The following is a 26,044-nucleotide window of genomic DNA, read 5'->3' as shown; positions in this document are numbered from 1 at the left end:
TGAGCATAGACAGAGAGGAAGCGGGAGCAGGTGGCACCATGGGAGAGGGGCGCTGCCGGTCTGTGCACTGCTCAGACCCAGGGGGCATTTCTGAGGAAGGACCCTTTCATGGAGGACACGGGCTGCCCAGTGACCTGCCCCACAGAACCCCCCCCCCATGCTCTCGGTCCTTCAGATGTCCCTCAGTGCCCCTTTGGCTGGGAGCGCCAGCCCATTGCTCGGAGACGGAAGGGGCCAGATCCTGGGTGGAGCTCTCAGGGTCTGGGGTGGTTAGGAGGGGCGTGGGGGCGGCGTTGTCAGCCACCCCCCATCCCATTCCCCAGGGGGGATCGCCACCTTCTGTCGCAAAGTTCCTTCTATGGCTGGGTCCCTGTTAGAGGAAGCCCAGTGTCACCCCCTCTTCTTCAGTCCCTCCCCTTCCAACCCGCCCAGGCACATCCACGGTCACTGTCAGTCAAAACTCAAGAGTCTTTATTAGACAGGAGACGGGACTTCACCCCAGAGGTCGTGGGAAGCCCAGCTGAGACGACCCGGGATAAACGGGGTGGGCCTGCACGGGCAGCCGGTGGACAGGGAGCAACGGGCCCAGCGAAGGCTCCTTCCAGAAGCTTCCAGGTGGGATGGCTGCCCAGGCTGGAGGGTGGGTGCTCCCCATTTCCTTTCTGCCTTGGTGGATCTCACTCTGCTGCGCTGAGCCTTCGGCCGGGATGGAAGGCTTCTCAGAGGGAACCCAGCCGCCGGGGGAAGTGGGTTCTTAGAGATCTGAAAAGAAAAATCGTCAAATTTTTCTTGGGCTGGGGCTCAGGGGTGGAGCGCTTGCCTGGCATGTGTGAGGCCCTGGGTTCCATCCTCAGCCCCACATACAAACAAATAAAATAAAGGTCCATCAACAACTAAAAAATGTAAAAAAAAAAAAAATGATAAATACATAAATAAATAATGAAGAATTGAGGCGAGGGCAGAGGGAAGCTTGAATGCGTGGCCTTGACAGGGTGCCCCTCCATCGGGAAAGGAGGAGGACGAGGGCCACCCGACAGTGGCTGGAGCCCAGGCGTCTGCTCCAGGTCTCCACGCAGGGCAATGGGGTAGAGAATGCCTGGGTGGAAGCTCAGATTCCAAACATCAGGCAGGGACCCCAGGGCGCTTTCTCGGGGAAGGAAGGCAGGGGGCTTGCTTCCCTTGAGCTCCAGGGCCACTTGGGAGGACTTTGGTGACTTCTCCAGTCCCGTCCTCAACCTGCAGGGACTGCTGAGCATCCGAGAATCCGCCCGGCTCCGCCTGCCCTGGCCCTCTCCTCTTTCCCTCTTTTCGGTCGACTGTGCTCAGAACACGATTCTGCAGGAAGCCAGCGGGAGGGCAGGGGACCCAGCCCAGCCCAATGTGCCAGTCCTGTGACTCAGGGACAACGACATCCTTCCTGAAGATCCGATTCCTCCTCTGGAAAGGGAGACTCGGACTGCACCATTTTCAGGGAAGGTTAATTGAGATAATCGCTGAGACAGACCGAGTGGGTGCAGAGTCAAGGTCAACACCCTCCTTCCTGGAGTCGGGGAAGGGGCCCCAGAAACGACAGAGAATCCGTCGTGGGCACAGTGCTTCCTGTGAGCCAGCAGTTTGGGGAGCCCCTAAAGTTCACCTCACCCGACCTTCGTGTTGGGGCCTGAACCTGGGGCCACACAGGACAGGCAAGGGCTCTCCCACCGACCACAGCCTTGGCTGAGAACCTTGAAATCTGAGAAGGGAGACTGTGGAGCCAGCACCTCCAGAGGCTGAGGCAGGAGGATCCCAAGTTCAAGGCCAGCCTCAGCAATTTAGCAAGGCTCTAAGCAACTTAGCAAGACCCTGTCTCTACATAGAAAATAAAAAGGGCTGGGGATGAGGCTCAGTGGTAAAGTGCCCTGAGTTCAATCATCGTTGGTACCAAAACACACACACACACACACACACACACACACACACGATGGGACCTCACTACACCCCTGCGTTGCCCAACTCCACTCAGGTCAGTGCTCCCCTCTGGCCACCGGGACGCCCCCCATCTTTTCTTCCTTCCTTTCCAAGGGCCTCACCAAATTGCCCAGGCTGGCCAAAACTTGGGATCATCCCTCCTTGGCGTCCTGAGTGGCGAGACCACGGCCTGCGCAGCAGGGTACCCGGTTCGCTCCTGGCTTTTCCAGACTCACCTCCCTCCCCCGTGCTCCTGGCCCTGGCTCCTCTTCCTCCCTCTGCTCCCACTTCTGCTCGGTCCCTAACTGGACCTTGACCACATGGAGGCTTGGGGACAGAAGCCGGCCTGGCTCATCGTCCTGGAGACACTTATTGGGGAAAAGGTAAAGACCGGCTCCCTGACCCTGGGGTCCTCGAGGAGGGCCGGAGGAGTCCCTCACCCCTCTGGCTGACTGCAGGACCCAGCTGGGCCGCGGTTCCCCAGAGTCCCCAGCCGCGGGGCAAAGCGCCCTCTCAGGCTCTCCCTTCCGTCCCTGGCTCTGGACCCTCAGCCCATTAGGGAGCCCCACGCCCCCAGGCTGCCTAGATTTGGGGGGACAGCAGGGCTTTCCTGTCAGAGTGTGGATGTGGCCGGGGACGGGGGGCTGAGCCCACCCTGAGTGAAACAGGCAGGAGTCCCTGGGAACAGCCTGTCACCCCTCCCAGCCCCAGACAGAGCCAGGCGGATCTCCTAGCAACTACTGCAGAAGGGCTGGGCCGGGGCGGTGGCTGGGAGAGTGGGGCGGGGAGCAAGGACATCATAAATTACCCGGCCCCTCCCTGGCGCCCACCCTTCCTCGGTGGGCATGGCCTCCTTTCTCTCCCCACCTCTCCTCATTCAGGACTCCCCTCTGCAAAGCTAGCCCCTGCTCGGTGCCCCTTGTCCATGTCCCTGGAGGTCAAGGTGACCGCTCTCTGCTTTGGGTTGGCTCCAGAAGGAGGGCACTCTCGCCATCCGGGACCCCTCGGGTCCTTCTAGGGGTCTCCCCAGGGAGGGGAGTGGAGAGAGTCTCCCGAGGGGCCTCCCACTGGAAAGCCTGGGAGACTATCCCTGTCCAATGGTCCTGGCTCCTGCCTCTTTTTGGGGTCCTGAGGGGGATCACGGAGGGGGAATTTCAAAACCTTTCAGGGTACTGACTCCTCTCCACAGAAGATTTGAGCAAGGGGCCCCCCAGGGATTTGAGGAGGCATTCTGACCTCTCACCAAGCCAGCTTCCTCGAGGTCCTTTTGCCAGTAGTTGGGGTCCAGAAATATCCATAAAGTGACTAAAGCTAGATGGCAGTTCCTTTCTTACCTCTCAACCATGTTAAGCCAAGGGTCCAAGAACTGGTGTTAAAGCACTATAGATCTGGATTAGACACTAGGAAGAACTTCCCAAGATAGGAATCTGTAGGTGGAATTTTCTGGTTGGAGAGAAGAAAAATCTATCCTAGAGCCAGAACCTCTTGACATCTATCCCATTGACCCTTTCTCAGCACATTGAATAACACACAGGGAGTGTTTAGCATAGAACCTGACACAGAATGAACCTCCACTTTGGCCTTAAAAAATCCTATCTTAAGTAAGGTATGATGGCCTACACCTCTAATCCCAGCAACTGGGGAGGCTGAGGCAGAAGGATGGCAAGTTTGAGGCCAGCCTTAGCAACTTAGACCCTGCCCCAAAATAAAAAATAAAAAGGGCTGGGGATATAGCTCAGAGGCAAAGTGCCCCTGGGTTCAATCCCCAGTTCCAAAAAAACAGCACATACAAAAAGGCGTGCATGAAAACGAACTTTTACTGGCTGAACATCAGAGAACAGGGACAAATCTCTGGAGAGCCACCTCCAGCCTCCAGGAGCCCCATGGGAAACCCCAGAGACGAGGTGGCACCCTGAGTGCAAGATGGCCGCCGACTGTCATGGCAACAGCAGAAGGCGTCTGGTTGGCTGTGGGGGCGGTGCTAGGCAGCCAGCTGGTGCCAGATGGACAAGCCCAGCAGAAGGCAGCCCCAGCCGGGTGAAGCTCATGCCCCATGCCCAGGGCGCTCCCTCCATATACCAGCCTCAACCTGGTCCTTCGCTCCAGGCCCAAAGGCCCCACTTCTGTCTGCGGGGGATGATGCCAAAACCACTCCGCCTCCGACTCTGGCTCCTACAACTAGGAGGGGGCCGCTTACAGACAAAGACCCTCCTGCCCCATCTCTCTGGCCCGTGGGCCCGGGGTCTAAATAGATCCAAAGTTAGCTCCCTCCTGGCCATGCTGAGGACGCACAGAATTGGGGACTTGAGAGGGTCCCAGGTGGCGGGGCTTGGAGGTACCATTCTGAGTGCATTGATAGAGCGGAGACTCCACAATGGCTGGCTGGTGGTCCCCCTGGAGAACATGGAGTCCGGGGCTGCAGAGGAGGGGCGGGTGGGTTATGGGCAGTCTGGGGCCATGGCTCCACCTACCTGTGTCCATCTCCCAGTATCCCTGGATGGAGTTCACACATGGCCAGCAGCATGTTTTTCCTAAGAAGGATGAAAGAAGCTGTGGGAACGGGGTTCACCACCTTATTGTTAAAAGTGAGCCCCTCTTGAATCAGTCTCAGCTGCTCAATCCCCAGCCCTCGCAACCTACAACCCATGCCCCCAAACCAGGGAAGCATTCCTGATTGCCCCCACTTTCTTCCAATGGCCTCTATAACTGTGTCCCCCAGCATTTAGTAATTAACACCCAGCATCTACACATAGTCCCATAAAATGCTCCCATCCTCACCATCCCATTTGATATTGATGGAAGTTCAGGTTCAAATGCATTAGTTGACTTGCCTAAGGTCACCTGGTTAGCAGGTAAGGGAAGCCAGAATTTGTGTTCTGACCGGCCTGTCCCACTCCAGAGACAAACCAAAAAACTCTCGGGGTGCAGGGGGGGTGCTGGGCATGCAGCTCATGGTAGAGCACTTGTGTATCTTGTGTGAGATCCGGGACTCAATCCCTAGCACCACAAAAATAAAATAAAACAGTTCCAAACCTCCTCCTTCTGTCGTCCTCCCTGCAGACAGAGCCTCTGTCTAACAGTCTGTGAGCGGCGACAGGCTGCGGTTGCGCCTGCCATCTTCTATGGCTCCAAGTGCCCTGAATCCAAACAGGTTTTGAAGGGTCAGGATCCTTCAAAAAGGCCTTGGCAGTCGGGGAGAAGGTCTCTCCACACTGCGGACTATCAGGAAGGGACCCGGGGACAGGGCCAGCGCAGGACTGACTTCCCCTGGGGAAGACAAGAACGTACTGGAAGCTGAAGTGACCTTGGGCCTCATGTTAGGCTCTGGTCAATCCTGTTTGTCCACCGTCTCAGCACAGCTCTCCCTGGAGGGAGCACCCTGGGAGGGGCTGGAAGGGGACCCTGATGTCCCCCTGCCAGGAAGAGTAGGAGGCTAGATGGGGTCAGGTCCAAAAGTGTCCCAAGAGGGCACCTACACATCATGGAGGAAGGCTGGAGGTGGCGAGGTCTGGCAGGACTGGGAGGGGCAGCTGGGGGAAATGGGGAGTGGCTCTCCACAGCCTCGGGGTGAGGTCCCGGGGCCTCAGCTGCTCCCTTCCTGCTCAGACCTGGTTTAAGCCCGAGGCCACCCCTCCGCCCCCCTTCCCCCAGCCCCATTCCACAGCAGCCCCTGAGCGGCCCCTGGGAACTAAGCCTTTGCACCTGACAGGGCCACTTCCATGTCCACTCACACAGAGGTCTTTGTGCAAAGGTTGGACTGGGGCTGGGTGGCAGCTGGCCCCCTCCTACATTCCACCCTGTGGCCAGCAGCAGCCACTGTCCCTTCATCTCCTGTCCCCTTTCTCTTTGAGAGTCCCCTCCCAGCCTTGGCCCTGGACACCTCTTCTGGCTCCTTACTTCCTCCAGGAAGTTCCCGGGACGGGTCTCCCTTCTGCGCGTCTGCGCTCAGCCTCCTGCTCTTGCAGCTCTTGACCTCTGGAGCCACTTTTGTCTTCTAAGTAAGAGAGCGTGGAGCAGGCCCGCAATCCCAGGGACCCCGGAGGCTGAGGCAGGAGGATCGTAAGTTTGAGGCCAGCCTGGGCAGCTTAGCAAGACCCTGTCTCAAAATAAAAAACAAAAAGGGTTGGGGGATGTCGCTCCTGGGTTCAATCTCCTGTGTAAATAAATAGATAAATAAAGTCAGAGAGGTCAGGCAGAGGCACAGGTCAGGGCCAGCACCCCTGCCCTCTCCAGGCCCACCTCCTGCCCTGACCTGAACCTGCTCCTGATGATGGAAATCCCCAACTTAGTGTTTCTCCACGTTTCTCCCCAAAGAGCTCCCATAAGCCTAGCTGTCCTCCCCCTCCACCACCCGTGTGTGTGTGTGTGTGTGTGTGTGTGTGTCTATCTGTCTGTCTGTCTGTCTGTGAGAGAAAGAAAGAGAAGGAAGACGGGGGAGGAGCAGGGAGCTGGGTGCCGTGGCCCATGCCTGTAACCCCACAGGCTCAGGAGGCTGTGGCAGGAGGATCTTGAGTTCAACGCCAGCCTCAGCAACTTATCGAGGCCCTAAGCAACTCAGTGAGACCCTGTCGCTAAATAAAATATAAAAAAATGGCTGCAGATGTGGCTCAGTGACTAAGGCACCTGAGTTCAATCCCTGATATCAAAAAAAAAAAAAAAGAGAGAGAAATTCTGAAAGTGGGAAGGAAAGATACAGCCCTTTCTCAGGTGGCTCCAAGGCCTTTTGTAGGTTTTTTCACTTCTCTGGAACCAGCTAAGAGTTAAGTATCTGATGGGTGCTGCGCTCAGTGGGCAGCTAGATGTGGGAGTCCCCTTCCCTGCTCCAAAGTCGCTCCCTCTGCCCAGGATGCCTGGTGCTATCAGCTGGCTTCTCCAGCACGTGGTTAACCCTAGCCTCCCTGGTGTAGCACACAAGGCTCCTGACAATGGAACTTCTGCTCCCATGTCGACGTCCCTCGGGCACAGACTGCCTTCCAGGGACAGGCTAATCCCCAACACGCCGGCTCCTTCCTCCCCTCCAGCCTTCACATGTGCAGCCTACTGTCCACCACCCACCTCCTCAGACTCCTCGGGGTGACAAACTGCTGCATGCCTGTGTCCCTGTGGCACCCTCGGGAAGCCTTCCCTAGCTCTCCAGAGGTGGCCAGAGGCTCCCTCCTCCACGCCTCCACGGCACTAGGTGGGTCTTCAGGACAACTGGCCTGTGTCCCCAACAGACGGCTAGCTCCTCAGAGCAGCTTTGTAGTCTACCTTCCCCTTCACACAGCACTCAGCACACAGTAGGCCCTCAATAAATACCTGAGTGCATGAGCTGATGTGGAGCTGATAAAGGAGGAAGCGATGGGTTTTGGTGGGGTCAGGGTTGAACTGGGGCAAGTCCAGGAAAGTGCTCAGGATTTGGACCTGAGGGGCCTGGGAGTTGAGCAATGTCGCATCCCATCGGAGCTTGGGGCAGGACTCTGGCCTGATGCTAATGGGTGGCCCCTGGGAGCGGCCCTTCTGAGTGTTGGGGGAGGGAGCACCTGCATGCCCCTAGAGGAGATAAGCACACAGGAATTTCCCAGGGCTCCCTGCAGCCAAGGTAGGGGCAGGTGGCCTTTCCAGTCTGACCTGGGAGCTAACGTGAGAGCCCCAGGCAGTAGTTAGGAGAGTTCTGGACAGGTCAAGGTTAGGCACCTGGGTGATGGGGGGGACCTTCAGAGGATGGTTGAAAGGCAAGAGTGAGTTAAGAGGAAGAAGGAAGAGCACAGGGTGCTGGTGGCAGAAGCTTGGGGAGCCCTTCTGGGTGGGGAACTGGTGGATCTAGATGAAGGGACCGGGATGTCACAGAACTGAAGGCCACGGGGAAGACGGGAGGGAATCAGCATGGAACTCTCTGTAGAGATGGGGAGGTCCCACCCTGAGGGAGAGCCCTGGGCCTGTGGGGCAGCTGTGCATGGCCTTGGAGAGGGCACACCTTCCCCAGGTATGAAGACTGGACTAGTGGTCTGGGAGAGAAGGTGGACAGTGGCTCTCCAAGGCGGAGACCCCGCCCGCCCACACCTCACTGTCCCTGACCCTGCTGGTGCCCCCAGCTCTGATGCCTCCCACAAGCCTCCCGAGCTCTGGGATTCCCCCCGTGAGCGGAGGCGTCCCTGCCACCTGCTTCAGTGGCCAACCTCACGTCTGTCCAGGGAGCCGCCCTCTCTCTTCTCTCCCTGCCCTCTCTTCCCGAGCTCCACTGGTGAGAACATTCAACCACATTCTCGGTCAGCCAAGAAGTCCTTCTGAGGGTCCCGGTCTCCCTGGTGTCCACCGGCCAGGGCTGGCTCTCAGCGCACACCTGTCGGAGGCGGCCATTTTACGGGCACCAGCTACCTAAGATGGCGGCCCCCTGCCTCCCTCTGCTTCCGTTCCCACAGCCTTGCCTCCTACCCCGGCCTCTTTCTTTCTGAAGCCTGAACCCAACAAGGTGGGGGGCCAGGCTGGGGAGCCAAGGCCGGAGGAAGCAAGACAAAAAAGGACAGAAAAGCGGTCCCTCTGGCTTCCCTCTTTGGCACTGGAGCCCAGCGCAGAGGGAGGGCAGGGAAGAAAGAAAGTAGTGTGAGTTTTTATTTCCGTCCTCTTCCTGCCACCTCCCGGCCCCTCCCCCCACACTTTGATGAAAACAAAACCTCTCCCCTTTTCTCTCTTCGCCAGCCCCCCCCCCTTTTTTCCCCTGGCTTCTACCATGAGCCTCCTGGAATGCAAATGAACTGTATTATGCAAATGTATGCAAATCAGGCTTAACGAGCGGAAGGAGGGGGCAGAATGCCTAATGAGGAATGGTGGAGGGTGCAGATGGAGGGTGTCAGGAATGGCCCCCTCATCTTCCTCCATTCCCACAGCCTGGGGGGGGTTTGCAGGGAGCAGCAGGGTATTCCTCGCTCCTGGGAAAGAGGAGAAGGTCGCGGCTCTGTGGCTTCAGCTGAGAAGGCCCAGGGTGGTCCTGGCTAGAGGTGAAGGGCAGAGGAGTTTGGGGAGAGAGGGGGTTAAGCACAGGGATGGGTGCCCCCTTGCACCACCTTGCCCAGACCCTGAGTGCAACAGCCTCCCCGCCTCTATGGCCTACTGATGCCAGAAACTTCAGCTCCGAGGGCTAAAAAGAGGGTGATGCTTATGCATGCCATGGCTTGTGCATCAGAGAGGAGGGTTCCCAAGGGAAGATTCCCAGCCAGACCCAGGTTCTTCCTGGAGGTGGGGGTGAAATCTGTCTCTCTTTGTGCTGGGGGGGGGGGGTGGGGAGTCGGGGGTTGCCATGGCAACATAGCATAGAACACCCACCTCCCCAACATCCAGCCCCAGAGGACTTAGGAGTTGGGGGGTGGATAATGGATTGACACCCCCTGATGCCCCCGCCACCTGGCACTGCCAGCCGGAGATGGCGGCATCAAATCTGAGAGAATGGCCCCTTTGTTTCTAGGCTCACGGTGTTGGGGGAGCAGGCATGGGCACACAGAAGGGCCTTTCCCAGGCCCCATTCCAGTTTGCATGACTCCTGCTGGCCTCTGGAGACTCCTTGTGGTCATCCACTGGCCCCTGTGCCCTGGCAGATGGTGGCCTCTTGCCTTTTCTCTCATGGCTTGCCAGCTACTGCAAGGTATGCCTTCCTCTGTCCTGCTCCCCGAGGCCTGCCCTCCAGGTCTCCTCAGACAGGGACGGCAGGCCACCTCGTCCTGGCTCCTGCAAATACCTCACAAGCCCGAGCATGGATCCTGTCCTAGTGTGGGAGCAACCTGTGAACTCCCCCTACCAGCATTAGTCCTGCTCTGCCCAAGCCAAGCTGGGGACTCCTAGAGAAGATGTCTACCACATATGTAGAAGGGCCAGGCTGAAGGCAGGGGGCTGGGTGACCTGTGACCACACCTCTTCCACTCCCCTGGGATCTGTGAAATGTCACAGTGCTGGGGAGAACTAAGGCCCATTTTGGCGTTACCTCGTCTTACATGACATTGAGACTCCTCCCATGAGGACAAACCCAGGGTCCTGGAGACTGGAAAGCCAACTGCCCTCAGCCTTTGCCTCTCCCTGAGCGTCCACATATGACTGCCAACAAGCCCCTCAGATACAAAAATCTGATATAAGGGGGCCTCTCCCCACCCTCCCAAAGCAGGTCTGCAGAGTCTCACTCACCATCCGGGAGCTGTCCGTGGTGCTGGATGCGGTTCTGTGGTCCACAGGGAGAAAAGAGGGCGGGAGGGTGGTGGAGCACCCACCCGCCCCAGGTGAGGAGCTAAAGGGAAGAAAAGCAGAAATATTTGGATACAGTCAGGAAATGGGAAATGGAATCCTGAAGAAAGTCCCCTCTCTGGAGACCTGCACATCACCAATGCTGCTTTGAGGGAACAAGAGCACAAGAGTCAATAAATATCTGAGCCTCCCACCCCTTCATCCCTGATGATTTAAGCGCCCCAGATTAGATCAGCCCTTCTCTGGATGCTTTGGGGAAATCCACAGGGAGATGGAGACAGTGTATTTGCCCTTGGGACAGAGTTCAGGTTGATGTGGAAAACAGAATACAGACCTCTAAATTCCATCCTAAACTCTAAGGCTCCTACGAGAAATTGAGTAACAAAGATGAGAAAGAGATACTACCTCCTGATAGCATTTTAGATATCAAGAGCTTGAGAGGAATGGCAGGGCAAGATCTGTGTGTGTGTGTGTGTGTGTGTGTGTGTGTATGTCTTCCAGGTAGAGAGATGAGCCTGTATCAGAGATTCTTAACACAAAGTTGCATATTAAATAATACTGGTGCCCAGGTCTCATTCCCAGATACTCTGATTCCCAGATACTCAGATACATATTATATATATACCTCCCAGAGGTGACTTAAGTGCATAACCAATTGAGAACTCACTGGTGTAGAAGGAGGCAGATAATAAAAGGTACAGGGGTTAAGCCTGGTCAGCTGGAGGAAGAGACACACCCCCCCCCCAGGAAAAAGGGAATGCATAAGGAAGAGAAAGGCACAAGCACATAATTCCTGTCCCCAAGGGCTCGTGGATGGTCCCGGCTTGGCCTAAGGAGCCATGTAGGTGTTGAGCTTGTCCCTTCCCTTCTGTGGAAGCTCAACCACCCCAAGGTGAAGAGATGAACTGTCTCTCCATCACAGTCCCTCGGTGCCAACAGGGATGGGTGCAATGACCTGAGGGCGTGCTGCTCCCCTTCACCCAGAGGGTCCCCAGGGAGGCGGCTGTGGAAGGTAAACAGCAACAATGGTCCCTTTCAGTGTCCAGACTCCAACCCTTCAGTCCAATTAGCAGACACAGCAAACAGCAATTCAGCTGCCTTCAGCCGCTGTCATAACAAACTCAGAGCTGCCTTAATGGGGGGATTAGGGCAGTAGGAGGGGGGGTGTCCTCTAGCCCTGGCAGAGCCTGGGTGGCAAGGAGGGGTTCCCCTTTCCTCTCACCTCTCTTAGCTTCCCATAACCATGCTCTTCCCTCTCCTCAAAAGCCTAAGAATGTTTTTATAGTTTGGGCTCCTCCTTTCCCTCCAGTGATTTTAAAGCATTAACCTAAACTCTCTTTTCTCCTAGGGAGGTTGGCCTCAGGACAAGACCCCAATCTCTGAGGTCCAGATAGCAAAGAAGGGAGGTAGGAAGGCCAGTCTGTTCCCAGGGAGGAAGGTCAGTCTGTCCCCTGATCACTGGGGTGAAAGGGAGGTGAGAAAGTAAATACCAGAGTTCTAACTCCAAAAACTCGGCAGTGCAGACTTCAAAAAGGACTTCCAGATGTAGAAGAGCACAGAGGGACCTAGGCTTCTCTGGTGGGTCCCAAACCCTGGGAGTCATGTTGAGAGGGTATTGGTCTGGGAGGCAAGGGGAGAGAAGATCAATATGATCTCTATTTCTCCTCCTCCTCCTCCTTCTTCTTCCTCTTTTCTTTCTTCTTTCTCCTCCTCTTCCTTTTCTTTTCTTTCTTTTTGGAATAAAGGGATGATGGGACCCAGAGCTTCATACATGCACTCTCTCTGCCACTGAGCCACTTTCCCAGCCCAAGACAACTTTGTTGATGAAGCATAAAGTCTGCACCCCAATAGGCAGGTCTCTCTTTAGTTTATTAATTTTACCTACTACCTAACTAGTATTTTAATTTTAGAAAGCGTATTTAGTAACTCTGGAATCTAGATTTTTAATGATATGAACTTAGAATTGACACATGCCATAATTTATCAACCCACATAAATTGATGTACCGATCATCAGTGCTTTGACAAATAAGTGTAAGATACATTGAGAAGAAGGAGCCCGGCCAGTGGCCATTCTGCATGTAGACACAGTATCTTCCCATCAACAGGATTCCCAGGGGCTCTGCCTCCTCTCTTTAGGGTTCCAACACTTCCCACCCAGGTGTCCAGGAGTCCCTCTCTGACTCCCAAAGCTGGAAAAGGAGGAAGGTCCTCACTTTTGCATCCTACCAAGTAGTCTTGCCAAACAGAAGCCTTTGACTTTTCTGCAATCTAAGGATTACCCTTTACCCATGAGAGTCAGTACATATTATGGGGTTAGTTATACAGAATTCTTCATGTGCTGCATATAACAACAACCTTAAGGGAGCACAGAGGGTGTCGCTCAGTGTAGACTGCTGGCTTAGATTGGGTGAGTTCCTGGGTTTGAGCCCTAGCACACACACCAAAAAAGCTCAAGGGTATCATTCTTATCTCCATTATCTAAATTTTTTTTCAGCATTGCAGATTGAACCCAGGGCCGCTCTACCTCTGAGCTACATCCCCAGCCCTTTTTATCTCTTTCTTATTTTGAGACAAGGTCTTGATAATTTGCTCAGGCTCACTTTGAACTTGCAACCCTCCTGCCTCAGCCTCCTAGCCTCCTGAGTTGCTGGGATTACAGGCATGCACCCCTGTGCCAGGCCCATTATCTGAACCAAGACTCAGAGATGTGCATAGCTGGTAAATGACGGCACCTGAGCATGGTCCTTGGTTCAGTCATTTTCTCCTTCGGTTTTCTCTTCCCTAGGCTTCCTGATTATGATGATTCTCATGACTCCAAGGACCTGTCAGCAAGACCCTTTTGATGCCTGGAACTGGGAAAAAATTGTGCCCCTGGGGGAGGGTGTGTGTGGGTGATCATGTAAAATTTGAGTCAAATTTCTTAGAGAAAGTTGTCTTTAACTGCTTGGACTGAGAATTCAATAAGAGAGCATTTTGGATGAAGGGTTGAGGGGGGAAAAAACAGATCAAGAAACTGGCTTAGAATTTCGTTTTCAGTAGGTTAGGTGGATGTAGTGAGATCTGAAACACCTGGGGTTTTTCCAGGGGAGAGAGAGTGCTAGGGTTTGAACCCTAGCAAGCACTCTACCACTGAGCCACATCCCCAGCCCTTGCTATTTTTATTTTAAGACAGTGTCTCCCTAAGTTGCTCAGGCTGGTGTTGAACTTGCGATTCTCCTGCCTCAGCCTCCCAGATCACTGGAATTATAGGTATGTGCCCCTGTGCCAGGTTAGATCTGAGAAATAAAACTGAAAATTCTAGGACACAGGCAGAGGCAAGATAATACAACAGGGGAATTTTCCTAACTGGTAGCTGGTGAGGGTTTTCTGAGCCTCTGCAAGAAAGTCTCCCAGTTCTACCAGGTCTCCCACTGAGAAAGAAGGTGCTATCTGGTATAAAGAAAAGAAAGGTCAGGTTGGGGGTGTGGCTTGGTGGTAGAGTGCTTGCCTAGCATGCAGGAGGACCTGGATTCAATCCTCAGCACCTCAGGAAGAAAAAAAAAAAAAAAAGTGCTATGTCCCAGAGTGTCTGTTCCTATAGTGGATTTACCTATACGTAGCCAGGCATCTGTAATCCCGCAAACAAGCTTCCATAGTGACTATGGAGGTGCACACATCCAACCTCTCACCAGCTCAGGAACCACTTAGTCTCCCACGCTCACGAAAAGACACACATGGTTCACAGTCACCCATCGCTCTGCCGGCAACACCACACACAAGGGGGACACAAACCCTCACCCTCACCACCCTGTGGCCTCTTTCTTTTTTCTATAGATGTGCTTAACTGGTAGGGTACGAGCCTTCAGTTTCTTTATTCTCCTTTGGAGGTCCTAGAGTTAAATGTGCCCATAAGAGAGACATTGACAATATAAACCCATTGTGGATGAGGCTGGGTGGATCCCAAACACATTTCCAACAAGCTGCACTAGAGAAAGTTTTAAAAAGGGTATGGGGCAGGAATGCAGCTCAGTGGTAGAGCACTTGCCTCACATAATTAAGGCCCTGAGTTCAATCCCCAGCATCACAAAAACACAACAACCTCCCCCTCAAGACCCCAACAATGAAAACCCCCAAACAGGAAGGCTGTCTTTCTGCCAAGCGCCTAGTCTTTGGCTCTGCTTCTTCTTCCCTCTCTCTTGAAGCCCCTTCCCTCCTCAACCCAGCCCCATCCCAGTTCCTCTTATTCTCCAATTTTCCCACAGGCGGATTCAGTGTGATTCGGGTTGGAAGCCATTGAGTGACATTAGCAACTCATTTGGGTCTGCGGTTCCTCATCTGTAAAATGGGGACAATAACACTTCCCTCGCCAGTGTTGCAAGATCAAAGAAAGGCATACAGACAGAGCTGGGGTTAGGGATTATTATAGTCCCTGCCTAAAACCTGCTTTCTCCCTAATCCAATCTCCACTTCCACCTCCTCCAGAAAACCCAGATTCCAGGTGGCTGAAAAATCAAGAGATTGATAATCTTTCCATCTTCCAAATCTCTAAAGGGATGAGACATATGCACTCCAGGCTCCCGGAAGCCCAATTTTTTGAGTTTGGATTCTATAATATTTCTCCCACATAATATATAATTGAATCATTATCGTCTAGCTATAAAAAAAAAAAAATCAGGTCCTTGGAGGAAAATTTAAATTCACCCCGGAAACTGGAGTCTGTACAAGATGATTTGCCCATTTTTTCTTGCCCCTATTATACTTTATTGCCTGTGTCCTGGAATGCCAGGCTTTGAGTGTTGCGATGGGGATCAGTAATAAACGCAGAGGGGCGACTTCTACCTTTGGCCACAGTTACTTTTATTCTACAAGGTGACTCTAGTTCTTCCTCCTCCTCCTCTCAGCTGCACCTAAATACTCTTGCTTAAAATATTTAGGTCAGGCCAGATAAATGGATTCTTTTAGGAAAGGCCCTGATTAATCTAATTCTTTGCTTTCTCTGGGCAGCATAGATACTAAGCTACACATTCCTTTGTGTTTGAGCTCCTCAGAGCTCCTTGAAGCCATTTATTCTTCTTGGATGTGACTTTCAAAAGTAAGGCTGGGCTGGGAGGAAGCCATAGAATGCCCTGAAAGACCCAGACTCAACCCCTTTGGTCATTAACCACACACACAGTGTGGTGAGAAAATCTTTTTAAGACATCATTCAGATCCTGAGTCCTAAGGAGAAAAGAATATGGAAATGGAGCAGAGGGAGTCTTCTCTCCATCGCCCCAGAACTCAGGCTGAGCAAAAGAATTTCTAGCCACTCTGTCCTGGCTGGGCGGGTTTGATTTTTGCTTCTTCTCCTTTGTAAAGCAACACTCCTTCTAGTCACCGCAGTCCTAACCCCACCTACTCCACTCTGACGTTCTCAGCTTCCAACCAAGCTAAATAGCCTTATATGGCTTCAGGGAGCTGACCAAAGCAAAGACCAGGGTTCTCAGGTGACATCCTACGACCCTCCTCCTCCAGCAATAGCTGCTGGCACCCTGGGGGAAACTGCTCACCGGGTCCTGCTCCCGGGAGAAGCCTGGTCCAGACGCCCCAGGCATATCCCGCATGGCCCTGCACCTAGATTTCAACTGACTTCTCCTTGGCAGCAGCTCCCTGGCCAGTGAACTCTATCATCGCGTCCCAGGCGGGGACTTCCAAAGGGGACCACCCGTGGCTTCTTTACTCCCTCGAACTCAGCGGGGATGGGGAGGGAGGGCAGAGTGTTGTGTTTGGCTAAAGTGAAATTCGGCAATTCCTACCTGAGCAGACCGAGTTTGGGGTAGAAAGTCGCCGCCACCAGTGTGCTCTGGAGGCCGTGGTCCTCTTGCAGCCTCCCGGCTGTCCTTCCTCGAGGCTCTAGCCCTTTGCTCAGGTATCCCCCGCCCGCCCATGAGGCCAGTGTTCCCTGAGCCCCTCTGCGCAGTGTATGGGGTTATTTTTACTTTCGGTTATCTAGCTTTATGAAGACTCCACACCACTCATACAGCTAGATAACCAAAGATAACAACCAACCCCGCCTCCTGGCTGCGCCGCTGCCTCTTCCACGCAGCCTCCAGGCTGCCGCCGCCGCCGCCGCCTGTACCTCCGCAGCTCCGTGTCGCCCGCGGGTGAGGGTGGGGGGAGGATGCACGCTTGGTGGGGGGGGAGGAGGGAGAGAAAGAGAGAGGGGGGGGAGGGAGGGAAATGGAGTCCAAGACCAAAAACGATTCAGACACAGTGATACAGACTAGACTGCTGGAAAAAGCTTAGAAAGGAAGCGATGACCTATGGCGTCGAGGTCCAGGGACTGACCCCCAAAGCTTCCGACGCCCCATTTCCCTCTCTCCCTCTTTCCATCCAGAAGTGGGAGTCCCTCTGATCCCTGGTCCCGGAGAGAAGGGACTTGCGGGTTTTCGTGCCACCCGGGGAAGACGGCAGGGACCGATGTAGAGGCCTCCCCAACCTCACCCGGTCTGCATTGCCCCGCTCTGGAAGATGGAGAGCGCATCGGGTAACCAGAGCCTCAGCCTTCCGCGGAGCCCGAGCCTCCGCGTGGGTGAGAGCCCGGAGCGCAGAGCCACCCAGCCAGGTCTCCAACTCGCAAGGGCGGTGGAAGCCGAGCGCAGCCCGTGCAGAGCCAACAGCTGGATCCAAGCTGCCGACTGAAAGGGTGAGCGGGCAGCGGAGCCCTGGGGGTAAAATCCCGGAGGCGCGGGGAAATCCCGCGACTCAAAGAGGGGGAAGGCTGTGGGGGTGGGGTGGAAGGCGAACCGGAGACCCCAAGGCGAGTCTTGCAAGGGAAGAAGGAAAGGGCAAAGACACCATCCTGGAAGAGATCACCCGTGTGTCGGCGTTGGGGGAGGAAAGCAGAGGGCGGCAGGGCAGGTGAGTCGAGTTCCAGGCCCCGCAGAAAGCCCAGAGAAATGGCTTTGTACAAAGAGGATCAGAAATCACCCAGGGCTGTGAAAATGGCCGGGGGTCTGAGGCGAGGGATGCCCCAGGGGCTGGCAGGGGGTGGTATCGGGGAACCGGAATCCACAAGAAGGAGGGTCTGGGAGCCGGGTAGAGGGTGTGGAGCTGCGCCGGCCCCCCCCACCGGCCCCTCGTGGCGGATGCACAGCACGCTCCACTCCCAGGCGCTCGTCCTCGTCCTGCCCCACACCCGCCAGGCCACTTACACGGAGCCCAGGCTGCCCATCCGCGCTCTCCTGCGCAGTCCTGACGGCGGGTCCCCATCCACGGAGCGCCGTGGACCTGGGTCCGGAGTGCCAGGGCTCAGCGGAAGCCAGGGCGGAGGAGCCCGTCCGCCTCTTAGCCTCAGCGGTGCCAAGGCTAGCAGGGTACAGCGGGTCTCACTTCCCCTGCTCCCTCCTCAGCCTCTGCTGCTGCTCTGGCCCGTCGCGCTCCGGCTCCGGACTTTTCATTCATCCTTTCACACTCCCTCCCCAGGGCAGCCTCTGATTGGTTCTATCTCGTCTGACGTCACCGCCTCGTTCCCCTGCCGGCCCCGCCCCTCTCCCTTACCAGGTCGGGCCACAGCTCGCAATTGGGGCGTCCCTCCCCTGGAGAATGGTTTGTTGCGGGGGAGTACTACATCTGTGTGCTGATTCTTAGCTTCTTGGTGCCTCACTCACCCCCCCCCCAGACCTGCCTGCCATGTCTAATCCATTGCCACTTGTGGTTTTGATCTCCAGCCTCACTCTTTTTGTGGGTCCTACATTTTCCATTTTGGTGGTAGAGTATGGGGCTCTAGGACCAACGCGCAGAGACAAAAAAGAGATCCGGTGAAATCCCCTTGAAAAGAACCGGATGACTAGAGGCTCTACCCTTCCCCGCCTCCTCCCAACAGAGTATTCTTTGTGCTTCTCAGGTTCTGATCCTTCCCAAACTGTGATTCTAATATTCAGTATGGACAGGAACCTCTGTCGTCGGTTTTCAACCCCAAACAGTGAGGGAAAGATTCTGGGGCTTTGGAACTCCCGCTGGAAGACACGGGGTTCTAAGCGAAGCCAAATCTCCTTTCGGCCTTGGCAGAAATGGGAATATCTCTTGAGCCTATTCACAGCACCGAAGTTCCAGGTAGGGGAGTCTGGGGGTGAAGATCCCCGCTGACTTTAGCCTGGGAAAACCCCGCAGAATTAGGCCTAGCCGTGGGGGTCCTATTAAGGCTAGGTTTCCCTTTTGGCACCCGTGCACTCTAACCTCCAGTTCTGCTCAGGCCTCCACCACACCAGCTCTGGGGCTTGAGGAGGAAGAACGCCCACAAAGGCTCAGGTCCCAACTTTCCAACCTGGCTCCCCATCTGGCCCAGCGGGACATTCCAGGTTCAACCTGGATTGGAGAATCAGAACCAGATCTTGGCTGGTACACAGCCGCCAACCGGCAAGAGGCCGGCTTCAGAGAGCTTTCTGAACCAGCGAGCCCCCAAGAACCGGGATGCCGGCAGGAAGCAATCGGAATCCCCGCAGTGCACTCCGCCCTTCCACTCACCCTCCTCTAGGGAGCTCTGCTAAGAGACTGGCTCAGATACCTGGAGCCTATTGGTCTGATTCACCCGGGCCAGCTTCTATAACCAGGGATCCTTGAACACTAGGTCACCAGGGGAGCACTCCAAGCACCACTGATTGTAGGTCAGACCTGCTCAGATTGTTTTATCTGAGGGTTGCACAGACGGGAACAAAGCCAAGCCTGAACCCTGTTCTCTGTCGTTAAACACAAACTGATGGACAATGGATTGAACTTGGTGCTTCCTTCAAAGAACGGTGGGTATCTAAATAATCACTGCCATTGATGTGGGCAGCAAGACTGTGGGGTCCAGGGCAGACTGAAATGGGATAAAGTCCAGCAACCCAGAATGGTAGTATGAAGCTGAAGCAAATGGCTTGATTTCCCCAGGGCATTCTGGGGTGGGGGGGCTGGCACAGCGTTTTTTCTGTCAGCCTCCCCAGGGTCTCAAGGCCCTTACCCAAGGGAAAGGCTTATCTGGAAGCTTCCAGGGCAGCAATACTTCATCCTTCCAGAACTGGGAGCACAAAGTGGACAGGGAGGGTGTAAAGAAGCAAACAGAGACAAAGTGTCCATTCCTCACATTGTCTCCTCCTGCCCCCTTACAACTCAGAATGGAGTACACAGGGTGGGGAGCCTTGGGGTTCCTGGGGCCGAATTACAGTTGCAGAAAAAGGAAATGCTTCCCAAATATTCTCACAGACAGACCGACCTACCAGCATGCTGCAATACAGTCCCCAAATGCATCTCATTGGGGCGCCAGAGAAACCACAGCCCTTCTGGCCTTTCTTCTCTATGCCCACAACACCCTCAAAGATTTGCCAGCACACCACCTCACATCCCTTTACAGGATGCCTCCTCCTCTGCAGCCATTCCAGACATTCTAAGTAGGGCCTGCAGTTCTCCAGACACTCTACCAACTCCCCCAACAAGTATCCCCCATTTACCCTCCCATAAAATCCCTTGAGGGCAGGTAAGCAAACCTTTCTCCCTTCCTTCCTCCATTTCTCCAGCTCTGGGAGATTGAGACCAGCTTATGGAGAAACAGCGAGTCGTCCAGCTAACTAAAATTGTCCCCTTTTCCTCACCCACCAATTTTCACCAATGTAACCCGTCATCTGTGGCATCAAGCTAATCTCCACCAACTCTTTCCCTGGCTTGGACCTTTCGGATGTATGGAAATAGTCAGCCAGGATTAGTTAAGCTCTCCCCTCTTTCAGCCACCCCTGGTTTGTTGTTGGAAATGGGAGAGAACAACAAAGCTTTCTTTGCACAGTGGAGACTCCTGTACCTTCATCCCTACTGGCCAAATTCAGACTCAGCTGGACTTCCTCAAAAATCAACATCAAAAGAGAATGGATTCAGGCTCAGTGGCACACACCTGTAATCCCAGTGGCTCAGGAGGCTGAGGCAGGAGGATCACAAGTTCAAAGCCAACCCCAGCAAAATCGCTAAGCAACTCAATGAGACCCTGACTCTAAATAAAATACAAAATAGGGCTGGGGATGTGGCTCAGTGGCCGAGTGTCCCTGAATTCAATCCCTGGTAGTCCCCTGCCCTGCCAAAAAAGGACAATGGATACATTTAGCTAACTCCTGAAAATATGTACATCAAAATTCCCCCAAGTAGCAATACCCTCCTGCCTCTTACTGTGGCTTTGAGTTCTACAGAGGTAGTTCAATCCAAACAGGGTCCAGATTAAGGAATTGACAACCCTCCCCACAAAGAAAATGGAACTTGGTTTAAATCACCCTGGCATTATCCACTTGGAACCCCACCTCTTTCCAGATATTTGGGTTTGGTTTTATCTGGGTGTACTGGACAGCCCCACCTCCCACCGCTCCTGTACAGAGATGCAAACTAGTGGATCATCAGCTGTCTTTATTCCAATGGGGACAGCGCTATTAACCAGGAAAGAAGCAGAAAAGTCCCCACTGCCACCTTAACTGGGATTGGATTGTACCCTGGGCCATGTTGTACCAGTTTTAAAAAAGAAACTACTTTGAAGGTGGCAAAGCAAACAGCCTCCTTAAGGACAGAGACAGTTTCGGACTTAGGCATCCTATAGGAGGAGACAAAGCAGGCAAACTTTCAGCAGAGTAGTCCAAAAAAACTTAGTGGAGGACCAGGCATGGTGGTGCACACCTGTAGTCCCAGCAACTTGGGAGGCTGAGGCAGGAGGAGCAAGAGTTCAGTCCGCCTCAGCAGATTAGGGAGGCCCTAAGCAACTCAGCAAGCCCCTGTATTTAAGTAAAGTATTTAAAAAAGGGCTGGGGATATGGTTCAGTGGTTAAGTGCCCTGGGTTCAATCCCCAGTGGTTAAAAAACAAAAAACCGCTTTATGGAGGAGCAGTAATTGATAAACCAGTAAAGGTGTGTGGGTCCCTGTGTCTGCAAGTCTGGGTTTGCCATCATGTGGTCATGTGCACCATGGTGGATGCTGGTGTATCAGTGAGGGTATTGATCAGTTGTGTTCTGTGGAATTTGTGTATGGGTGTGGGGGAGGGGGCATTGTGTCCATCATGCTGTGTGTTCGTGACTAGTGACTATCCTGCAGTTCTTTGACCAGGGAAGACCCTTCTACTGATAAGATATGGCAGACTTCTATTGACCAGGGAAGACCCTTTTACTGATAAGATAAGGCTAACAGCTGGAGCAAAATAGGGGCTTTAGGTGCCATTTCAGGTTGGCCCACCAGTCTCCGTCTCCCTAGGCAGGCCTCAGCTGGTGCAGAGCCCTCTGCTCCTAGTGCAGAGCACAGTCTGCTGGAGTGTTCTGTGGAACAACGGTCTGTCTGTGAACCACACCCTGAGACCTTCCAGGGACATTCTGGGGGACTCTGGAGAGAGCACCCCAGATCCCTGTGCTGATGAGCCCGCCTTCTGGGCCAGCGCCTATCCCCATCCCCAGCCCCTAGCTGGCCACCTATTGTCTGTGTGCCCGGAGAGGCCCATATAGAGAAAACATGGCCTGAATTATGCTTTCTGGATGCAGCTTTTGGACAGATCTTTATAATCCGGGTCCCAAAATACATTTGGCAGTAAACCACTCTCTTGAAATATTCAGGCAATTAAATAAAAAGCATATATTTTTTTTGTTTCAATTACCAGGTTAATTTGCCTTGAAGATAAAGATGAAGACTGTATTTGAGGGAAGGTGTGTACACATATTTATTTCTGTCTATTAAGTGCACATTATTATGAACATTATCATGTACTTTTCTTTTGCTGTAGAATATTTACATTGTTTGCGGGATCATGGGATCATGCCAAATAGCATTGGCAATTAAAAAATGCTGAGGCTGTGTGAAAAAAAATATGTACGCATGTATATGTCTGTGCATATGAACATAAAAGCTTAGAATGCGTGGAGTCAAAATATGGAGGATTTCGCCCGAGGAATACCACCCTCCTCTCCACAACAGTGTTTTTCTTTTTTTTTCCCTTCCTTCTCCAGCTGTGGAAAGGCCAGCCTGGAAATTCCTCAGGCCTGTCTGAGCACGGCCTCCCTGGCTGGCTCCAGTTCTGTCCTTGAGCCTACACACTGGCTTACTTGCCTGAGAGCCCTATGCTATTGGGGAGGTGAGAAAAAGATGGCAGAGATGGTGAAGGATTGACTGGGACATCCAGATGGGGCCTTTTCTACATATGAGATACTCAGCCATCAGCTAATGGCCTCCGCAAGGGGCACAAGCAGGTATGTGCAAGGGTACTGTGCAGTACACATACTCAGACCTAGTACAATGGCAAAGACTCCCAGCAGAATCACCTCCTGAGGCTCACAGGTGCATTCTGGGAACACACACCCACTCATTGTTGCTTAAGCTCCCATGGCCCCATTCACCCCACCTCACACTCCTCTCCTTTCTTAATTCAGTCTAACCTTTCTTACTGTCATCCATGAACATCCTCCCCAACCAATCACCTCCCCCAGACCAGCTGGCCTCCATCTCTGCACTCCTGAGCCTATGGGAGAAGGGGAATCGAGTTTCCTACGTCTCCAGTGCCTATTCTTTCAGTCACAGAACTGAATGCAAGGTGGCATCCAGCGACTTGTTCCATTTCCATTATCAGTCAGTACATAGAACTTACTGCAGAGAATCTCAAAAGAATTCAGGAGTGGGGTGGAGAGATGCGGGAGAAAAACAGGTGATACAGGGTCAGTTTCCCCACCCCAGCCCACCCCACCATCAAACAACAAGAAAATAAATACCCCAGAAGCCAAAGGTGGCCACCTACGATGACACCAGAAACAGATCAGGCTGCTGCTTCTCGAATGCCCAGCTCCTGTCAAAGGAGAGAATACAAAGGTTAAAGTCCACTGGGCAGCTCCAGTCCCCTTTCCCTAGTAGCCCCCAGGCTCCCTACCACTCTCCCCCAGCCCTCTGTGGCCAGCACCTCTGGCATCCACGTTTCCCTTTTCAATCGCCAGGGCTCTAGGCTGCCCTGGGGGGTGGAGAAAAGAGAAAAGCCTACAAATGGACGGAGGGTGCTCCAACTCCATCTGGCCTGGGTGACGCTAACCCTGCCTCTCCTCAGGATCTCCTGGGCTCTGTGGAAATTCTTCAGGCCCAGGGGTTTGAACTGAGCCCCCTGGAGATCTCTGACTCTGACATAAAGAAGTAATCCTCTGCCCAAAGGACACAGCTCCTCACAGATCCCTGATGCCCAGCCTACCAGAGAGCACCCTTAGGATAAAAGGGAGGATCTGGGATTAGAGATGTATTTGTGTCTGTCTAGATCTAATGACACTATAAACTGTAAAGTACTGTGCACATTTAAGATATTCTCCTTCACATAATCTCTCTAGCTTTCTCTACCCATCTCCCTCGATACTTACCCACCTGTCTATCTATGTATCTCTCTCAGGGTCCACAAAGACATCCTGTAGCTATCAATTCCTCCCCTCTCTTTTTTACATACACAAATGGTGTGAATACAGTGCAGTTATTTATTATTATTTCAGTGTTGGGTATGGAACTCAGTCCATCCTGTATAGTCTTCTCTTCCCAGTATTTTGTTTTTGTGTTAAATTAGGGTTTGGGGTAATCACATGTATAGCAGAGCTAGCCTAGCTCCTAAAATACCAGGAGTGGATTTATGTGTACCTGGGTGTGTTGGGGTAAGCTGATAAATTCTTCTATCTCAAATTCAATTCCTCAACTATTTTTTTTCCTTCTTCTTTTTTTTTTAACTCAGAAGATAACCTACCTACATGCAGAGGAAGTTGGGGGGGGCGGGCGATAAAAGATACTATGGAACAGGAACAAGCTTAAATCCAAGCCTGATTTCTAGGAGGAGTGCTTTGAATGCCTCTCCCCAGTTCTCACACCCACAAATCCTCACTTGAACCCCACCGACGTGTCTCGGAACCGGCAGCCCATCCATTTTAGAAAGGGAGGTATCAGTCCAAAACTGTTAGCTTCACACCAAAGACGGGCCACCCCGCCCCATGCCGATTTGCTGACCTGCCAAAAAACAGGCACAAGGACAGGCAGCTGGGGGACCTCTGGCTCCTTCTTCCACTATCAGTGAGAGTTCTGGGGTCCCTGGGGCCATTGGATCTCTCCTCACTGACCCCTGCTCTCCCATGTGGCCACAAGGCACACACTATGCCCAGGGGAACGTGATGATAAGGAACACAGCCCAGCACGCACGGCATACAGCCGGCTGGCAGCCTCGGCCTCTCCCAGCACTCTGGCCTCTGGGGCACCAGGCATGGTCGGCTCTGTTCTGACTTCCCCTGCCCCACAATGATCCCAGCCTATGTCCCAGAAAGAACAGTAGGTGGGGACTAGGCTCAGGGTAGTGCCATCTTTCTATGTCCCTAATCCTCCTTTTAATAACATCAAAAAGACAAGACACCTCCATTCAATGGATCTGGAGGGTTTTGAAGTGGGTTCTCCCCACTTCTAGAACCCAAGCATCTGTCCCCCAACCTTGCTTGCCTTTAAGCTACTCTCAGCCCCTTTCCTACCTGCCAGCTCATAGGAAAGGGGCAGGTGAAGAAGGGGAATGAAATCAATCTCAATCTAAAATGAATCTAAATCTAAAAAATATTTGGGTTTTTTCCCCCAATTCTGGTTTCTACCTTCCTGGAAACCGGGCTCCTTTTCCTCCCCCACCTCCAAGTCCCTGGACTTTTTCTTCCCCTGAAACCTGCAGTCTCTGGGGCAGAGAAGAATACGAGCCAGGGGCGAGGAAAGAAGGTCAGGAGTCCACACACAGAACCATTTTTCTCTTCCCTCCCGTCTGCACTACAATCTTCCTGCCTCTGCTCTGAGCATTAAGATGTTGGCCATGTCTGGTGGAGAAAAGGGAGGGGCGGATTAATAGGATCAGTAGCACCGTGACCCTAAAGTCCCCCCCAATCCCATTGACAAACTTAGTGAGCTGTCTGGGCTGGCAGGGGCTGGGGGAAGGAGGGGGACCAAGAGGCGCTCTGGGCGGTTGGGAAGGGCCACTGCCTTCAGCTCAGTGATGGATGCCCAGGAAGCCGGGAGGTGAAACCCCACTCTCCAACTCCTCCTCCGCTTACATGCCTCGTCCCTTCTGGGGACCCCCTCAATCTTTCATCAGCCTTTTCTTCCTGTGATGGTTGCACCAGACTCCATTAGCCAGGAGGCAAAGTAGGAAGCTTATGGTGCTTTGACTCAGCTGAGGGGCTGTCTTGCCACCCCCAGTCCAGATGTCTGAGGGAGCTAGGATCCTCTCTGGACCCCAGTGGCCACTTACCCTGCTTCTGTGAAGAGGAGAGGCTGCACGGGTGGCCCCTGCGGCTGGACTGCCCGTCTCCCCCCTGCTCCCAGCCTCTTGTGGAGTGGAGGATGCGGCTCCCGTGACGTAGCATCTGTCTATCCATTCAGGAATTTCGCTTGCCTCTCTCTCTTTCTTTTTCTTGCTGCTCTCCCTGGAAAGGCAGCAAAAAGGGGGTGCTGCCCCTAGCTGGAGACACCGTCACCACCAAAATAACAGCCCATTCTCATGAAGCTCCCCCCTCCTTTTCCCCTTTCATGCCCGAGTGAGAAGGGGGTCTTTGTCATGTGTGCTGTTTCCCTCACCTCCCTCTGGTGCCTTTTCTAACCTGAAGAAGGAAGAAGGGGCTAAGGGACGCTATTGTTCCTCCAGGCCACCCTTGTCCCCAAAGGAAACAAGAGAAAGGGTGTGACAGAAGTACCCCTATCCCTGGGTGCTTCCAAGTTTTCATTTGCTTTTGAACTTGAGAGAGTGATTCCATGACGTGAGGCTGTGGGGTGGGGAGCAGAGTTGGTAAGGAGTCCCAGAAAGAGGGCACAGTTAGCCACTTGGAGGTTTGGGGTATTCCAGCGCCCCCTTTCCAAAGCTCCTCCGGGCCCCTAACACTGTCAGCTGAATTAATGGAAAACCCAGATC

At 53.6% G+C, this 26,044-nt stretch overlaps 1 long non-coding RNA gene across 4 annotated transcripts; it reads right to left on the bottom strand.

Annotated features, from left to right (window-relative positions):
• Window positions 1–432: 432 nt before the first annotated feature.
• On the bottom strand, window positions 433–25,490 carry LOC131423294 (uncharacterized). Of its 4 annotated transcripts, XR_009224649.1 has the most exons (8): window positions 25,388–25,471; window positions 22,866–22,939; window positions 10,099–10,198; window positions 5,845–6,043; window positions 4,981–5,084; window positions 4,419–4,478; window positions 3,282–3,390; window positions 433–762 (listed from the first exon to the last, which is right to left on the bottom strand). It is a non-coding gene; the product is annotated as an uncharacterized LOC131423294 (long non-coding RNA). The 4 variants fall into 4 exon arrangements; XR_009224647.1 differs by lacking the exon at window positions 3,282–3,390 and having other exon boundaries at window positions 4,981–5,214; window positions 25,388–25,490; XR_009224648.1 differs by lacking the exon at window positions 3,282–3,390 and having other exon boundaries at window positions 434–762; window positions 5,845–6,047.
• Between the last annotated feature and the right edge of the window lie 554 nt (window positions 25,491–26,044).

This window comes from Marmota monax, unplaced genomic scaffold (assembly GCF_021218885.2).
Source record: "Marmota monax isolate L192 unplaced genomic scaffold, Marmota_monax_Labrador192_F-V1.1 WCK01_AAM20220418_F8-fsc00108, whole genome shotgun sequence".
Taxonomy (NCBI): domain Eukaryota; kingdom Metazoa; phylum Chordata; class Mammalia; order Rodentia; family Sciuridae; genus Marmota; species Marmota monax.
The sequence above is the reverse complement of the archived record's forward strand: the minus strand, read 5'-3'. Positions and strand labels throughout refer to the sequence as shown.